A 6,831-nucleotide genomic window follows, 5' to 3' on the forward strand; every position below is an offset into this window, starting at 1 on the left:
AGAGAAGAGAGAGAGTGAAGAGAGAGAGAGAGAAGAGAGAGAAGAGAGAGAGAGAGAGAGAGAGAGAGAGAGAGAGAGAGAGAAGAGGAGCAAGAGGGAGGAGAGAGAAGAGAGAGAGAGAGGAGAAGAGAGAGAGAGAGAGAGAAGAGAGAGAGAGAGAGAGAGAGGAGAGAAGAGAGAGAGAGAGAGAGAGAGAGAGAGAGAGAGAGAGAGAGAGAGAGAGAGAGAGAGAGAGAGAGAGAGAGAGAGAGAGAGAGAGAGAGAGAGAGAGAGAGAGAAGAGAGAGAGGGAGAAGAGAGAAGAGGTAAGAAAAGAGAGGGAAGGGGAAGGAGAAGGAAGAGGGAGAAGAGAGAGAGAGGGAGAGAGGGAGAAGAGAGAGAGAGAGAGAAGAGAGAGAAGAGAGAGAGAGAGAGAGGGAGAAGAGAGAGAGAGAGGGAGAACAGAGAGACTACAATCACTACCATACCAGAGCAATTATCCTTCGAGACATGTAGCTAAGGGGAGATAGAACAAAGCATTACACATGCGACTTGCCATGCGATGTGAGGAGAGAGGAGGGGAGCAGAGAGGTGCTGTATGGAGAGGGACAGTCGATGTCATTGAGTCCAGGGGCCCCAGTGTGATGATTCCACTAGGCTAGAACACGCTGACACAAACAATACCCATTCCAACTACCATGACACATCAGATAGGGAGGGGTCTGTGGGCTTAGCAGGACACGCAACCCCTCTGTGTGTGTGTGATAGGACGAGTAGTATTACCAGGGTCAGCATCCACCAGAGCAAAAATGGGGATGTGCAGGGTGTCCCAAAGCTTTCTCAACATCAGCCTGCTGTTCACATCTGGGACACCTTTACCCTGACACACACACAAAACAGATTCAGAATAGGTATGATTAACACATTCAGTTTAAAGCAACCATGAGAACAGAGAAACCGGGGTTAAAACCTCTACAGGATCGGTGGGTCCCCAGCGGGATGGTTGAGCTAACGTAGGCTAATGTGAATAGCGTGAAGTTGTAATTAACAAGAACATTTCCCAGGACATAGACATATCTGATATTGMCAGAAAGGTTCAAGTCTTGTTAATCTAACTGCACTGTGCAATTTACAGTAGCTATTACAGTGAAAGAATACCATGCCATTGTTTGAGGAGAGTGCACAGTTATGAACTTGAAAATGTATTAATAAACCAATTAGGAACATTTGGGCAGTCTTGAGACAACATTTTGAACAGAAATACAATGGTTCATTGGATCGGTCTAAAACGTTGCATATACACTGCTGCCATCTAGTGGCCAAAATGTATATTGTGCCTGGGCTGGCATAATACATTATGGCCTTTCTCTTGCGTTTCAAAGATGATGATAGAAAAAAAAGGACAAAAAAATGTTTCGTTTTTTTCTTTGTATTATCTTTTACCAGATCTAATGTGTTATGTTCTTCTACGTTAATTTAACATTTCCACAAACTTCAAAGTGTTTCCTTTCAAGTGGAATCAAGAATTTGCATATCTTTGCCTCAGATCCTGAGCTACAGGCAGTAAGATTTGGGTATGTCCTTTTAGGCAAAAATTGAAAGAAGGGGCGGATGTTGGACATACTGTGATCGAGATGCAAGGAGATAGCTTGGTGCAAAAGTCCTCGTCTAGCAGTGTCTGGAAGGGGGGCGTCCTTCTCCACTATCAAAACAATCTTAGCAGGCGACACAATGTCTGGAGAACGGGTCAAGGTGAACACAAACATGACTGATGGACTCTTCCTCACCAGTAGATAAAAGCTAGAGGACTTTACAGAGTTTGTTCTGAGAGGAAGGAAGTCTCACAAACTCTTTACGATATTGATGAGATAGGAGTTCTGACATAATTATAAAGGACACTCTTGGTTCCCCGCCAACAGTAGATAAAGCTGGAGTAGCCTGAGAAAAGAATTTAGAAACACAATAAAAGAAACACAATTATCAACATAGCAAGAGGATGTTAGCTTTCAAGCTTAAACTGATAATGAGATATCAATCCGGCTGCTTGGTTAACATTTGATTTATTCAACACACAAACAGTAGACAGAACAAAAGTAAACAGCTTGAGGTTGTTTGGTTTCCTGAACATTTATGCTGTTTAACCGAGTGATTAGTACATGGGGTTGAACTTGGAGATTGTGGCCAGAGAGGTGAACACCGGATTGAATAGGTTTGGGACAGGAGACTACGGATCTCTGTTATGTTATTGAAATGGGAGGAGTTTACTGTTGCGGACATAGGTGGCGGATGACGTTACTGCATGACAAATATCTAACACTATATGCATATTCAACAGGGACTTGACCATACTGTGACGATGCTACGATGTTTCAGGGGGAAACGTAGTTAGAGTGTTAGTGGGACGTAGAGTGGAGCTGGATTGACAGTCCACCCTGGTGCTGTGCTCCTCCAGGGAACACATATCACCTGAGATGTAGCCCCCGCCTTGAGCATGCAGGAGATTTCATTCACCATGGAATCAACCGCATTTAGTGATCCCAAAAAACGGCGCGTCACTGTGATAGATAGTCCCTGTGGGGAAAAAGAGAACGACTTCTCAAAGTGCTGTAGGTTGTTACAGCAACGATGTCTTCTCTTGTGCGTTCGCTAGCTGACATAACATGGACCTTTTTGTAGCACGTGTTGCTCTGCACAWGTTTGTAGATGGTGGAGGAAGGGGTGGACAGACGAGGAACGGTCGCTCCGAACCGCGGCGACAGAAGTTCCCGAAGTCAATTGAAGGCCGGCGACGTTGTTAAAACTCAAGTTGGGAATGAAGAAGAAAGATCATTAGGGAAAGAATTCTTCGCCCGAATCGGAACACTTGGTCTTGCGTCTTTGATCAGCTCGGTAAAGGGGCCCGTCACCTTCGTGATCCTTCTTAGAAGAATCACAAACCCTGGGGGCTACCTGGGAGAAGTAGAAATCCTCCCCCCATACCTCGACTGCATTTCCTCTGTGAAACCTTTGCCTCCCAATCTGTGGGATTCTCACATTTGAAACAGCCAAGCCAAAATGGGTTTTAAGCTATAAGGTTTGATGTAGACTCAACCAGACAGTCCGCTTTGTTCTAAGCATGAGGTCTCCACAGCCRGTGCACATGAAAGACCTCCACAAACCGCCAGATTTGCATGTGTATGTGTGTTGGCGTGTGTGTAGCTGGTGCTTTTTACATCTTTTATCAAACTGGACAACTATTCAGAGTCAGGAAGTTATTTCAGCTTCAAGGATTAAGGATCAACACTTTAAGTGATTCTATCGACACATTTACTCCCCCACAAACCCCATTTGACTTCTTAGCTCTCTCACACATTCAGATATACTGAGAGAACAAAAAACTAAATGAATCCCTCCAAATACGTTTAACAATTTAGACCACTTGCAGAACCTGACTATTCACATTTAGTGTAATGTTCAATTTACACTACATGACGCTTATTTAAAATGTACTGGGTATATTTACACAACATAAATAAGACATCGGTTGTATAGATTTACATGTTTATCTTGCAAAGGTCAAACAGAGTGTGTATGTTGGGTCTAAGAACCACCCACACAGTGGTATACAGTGCATTTGGAAAGTATTCAGACCCCTTGACATTTTCCACATTTTGTTACTTTACAGCCTTATTCTAAAACGGAAATGTTTCCCCCCCTCGTTAATCTACACACACTACCCCATAATGACAAAGCTAAAAAAGTTGCAAACGTATTAAAAATTAAAGTATTCAGACCCTTTACTCACTACTTTGTTGAAGCACCTTTGGCATCAATTACCGCCTCGTGTCTTCTTGGGTATGATGCTACAAGCTTGGAACACCTCTATTTGGAGAGTTTCTCCAATTTTTCTCAGCAGATCCTCTCAAGCTCTGTCAGGTTGGATGGGGAGCGTTGCTGCACAGCTATTTTCAGGTCTCTCCAGAGAAGTCTGGCTGGGCCACTCAAGGACATTCAGAGACTTGTCCCGAAACCCCTCCTGCGCTGTCTTGGCTGTGTGATTAGAATCATTGTCCTGTTGGAAGGGGAATCTTCGCCCCAGTCTGAGGTCCTAAGTGCTCTGGAGGAGGTTTTCATCAATGATCTCTCTGTACTTTTTTCCATTCATCTTTCCCTCGATCCTGACTAGTCTCCCAGACCCTGCCCCTGAAAATCATCCCCACAGCATAATGCTGCCACCACCATGCTTCACCGTAGGGATGGTGCCAGATTTCATCCAGATGTGATGCTTGGCATTCAGGCCAAATAGTTAAATCTTGGTTTCATCAGACCAGAAAATCTTGTTTCTCATTGTCTGAGAGTCTTTAGGTTTCTTTTGGCAAACTCCAAGCGGGCTGTCATGTGCCTTTTACTGAGAAATAGCTTCCGTCTGGCCACTCTACCATAAACGCCTAATTGGTGGAGTGCTGCAGAGATGATTGACCTTCTGGAAGGTTCTCCCATCTCCACAGAGGAACTCTGGAGCTCCGTCAGAGTGACCAACAAGTTCTTGGACACCTCCCTGACCAAGGCCCTTCTCCTCCGATTGCTCAGTTTGGCTGGGTGGCCAGGTCTAGGAAGAGTCTTGGTGGTTCCAAACTTCATCCATTTAAGAATGATGAAGGCCACCTGTGTTCTTGGGGACCTTCACTGCTGCAGAAATGTTTTGGTACCCTTCCCCAGGTCTGTGCCTCAACACAACCCTGTCTCGGAGCTCTATGGCTTGTTTTTTTCTCTGACATGCGCTGTCAACTGTGGGACCTTATGTACTGTAGATAGCTGTGTTCTTTTCCAAATTATGTCCAATCAATTGATTTTACCACAGGTGGACTCCAATCAAGTTGGAAAAACATCTCAAGGATGATCAATGGAAACAGGATGCACCTGAGCTCAATTTCGAGTCTCATAGCAAAGGGTCTGAATAGTTTCTGATATTTGTAAAAAATGTGCCAAAATTTCTAAAAACCTATTTTCGCTTTGTCATTATGGAGTGTTGCGTGTCGATTGATGAGGAAGAAAAATGATTTCATACATTTTAGAATAAAGTTGTAATGTGACAAAATGTGGAGAAAGTAAAGGCGTCTGAATACTTTCCGAATGCACTGTCTGGATAAGAAAAAGGCCCGAAAGCTTTACATTATAGTAACAAAGTGAGTAGCTTACCTTACATTGACCCACTTGAATCGGTCGGGTAGGACCAAAACTGGAGATTCATCATTAGACAGACTGATCATTATCTCTAGAATCACCTTTTCAATGCAGATGAAAAGTTCCTGGCTGAGAATCAGAATAGAGAAAAGTAACCTTGGTGGCAGGTCTAACCTATAGTCTAACTAAAGTACACCAGTTATTAATGGGAAAATCTGTGGACCACAAATTCAAACTGATTCAAACAATCCTGTCATTTTTTTCACAAGCATATATCGCCACATAAAATGTCTCCTCTTTCAACTATGTTGAGCCAATAAGCCAATAGGCCTAGGCAGTAAAAACTGCAAGAATAAACTGAAGGTAGAAACGGAAGGTAGAAMCCTAAGTGTTCTGGGGGAAGGGTGGTAGGGTTTGCGGGGAATAATAAAGGTATATTCTTTAAAAAGTATGTATATCTATATAGGTATGTGTATGTATGTATGTGTATATGTATGCATGCGTTTATGTCTATGGATTTATATATATTTCCCCCCAAAATATATGGGGGATTGGAAATGATGCAGACAATTACATTGATGGGAGCAACAATCTTTCCGCAATATTAAGCTGATCCACCCCTTAAAAAAAAAAGAAAAAGAAAAAAAAGAACTGCAAGAACATTGTATAGATTAACATGCTCATCCCTAGCGTAGGCAAGCCTATCACATCGGCAAGGGTTGTCTGTGTACCACATGTTGTGTATCACAGTGCTGGACTTGGACTGAAATAGGTACCGCTACTCATTTTGGTTGCTGTTACTGTTGACGTTTGGACYCAGGAGCTCCASAATACTTTTGATACTTTTGAAACGAATAAGAGGAGCAGGAGCTTAATAAGCGGTAGAACATTTGAGGTGCGGTACTCAGCTCCAACGAGCTTCTGCCCATGTCAAGCACTGATGTATAGAAAGATATATATACCTACCTGTTGACTTCCTCATGGCTCTGTTGAGTGTCCATCATCGTATCTACATTCTCCAACAATTCGACCCCGGAACTTGTCAACTTCGACAAAGTGTTTGGACATGTTTGATTACATTCTTGTGGAGGAGGAATGAAATAAAACCTACACTGGAATGAAATGAATATGGATAGCTTTGCCCAGGGCCAGTGTGTGTGGGCCAGTTAGCACCCAATAGCAACCTACTAAACCTTATTAGCATCCTGACACGGGCCTGCTGCAACTTGTCCAATATTCCTTCCTCTGTGTGTGTGTGCGTGTGTGTGTGTGTGTATGTGTGTGTGTGTGTGTGTGTGTGAGCGTGCGTGTGTGCGTGCGTGCGTGTGTGTTCTTACAGAGTGTGGGCAGATACAAATCATTGGCTAATCTAGTCTGACTGAAATTGAGAAGTTGAGGACTTTTGATTTTGGCATATGCTCATTGAAAATTGTGCATGTGTTGTCCGTAATTTATTTCTCGGTGCCTTTATTCGTGTTAAGGCTGTGCACATAATTATCTTTAGCAGACACCCACACACTCTAAACAGCTGTTGAAGTGTCTGTGAACATGTGTTGTCAGTGAAACACAAAGCGACAGTGGTGCTGTCCGGCACATCAGGATATATGCCTGTAATTTTCTGTGAGATGCCATAACTGCTTCGCATTAGGAGTGTGTTACCAGGAATGTGTGTGTGAATGTTTGTGTGTGT

Source organism: Salvelinus sp. IW2-2015, linkage group LG7 (assembly GCF_002910315.2).
Source record: "Salvelinus sp. IW2-2015 linkage group LG7, ASM291031v2, whole genome shotgun sequence".
In the NCBI taxonomy this organism is placed as follows: Eukaryota; Metazoa; Chordata; class Actinopteri; order Salmoniformes; family Salmonidae; genus Salvelinus; species Salvelinus sp. IW2-2015.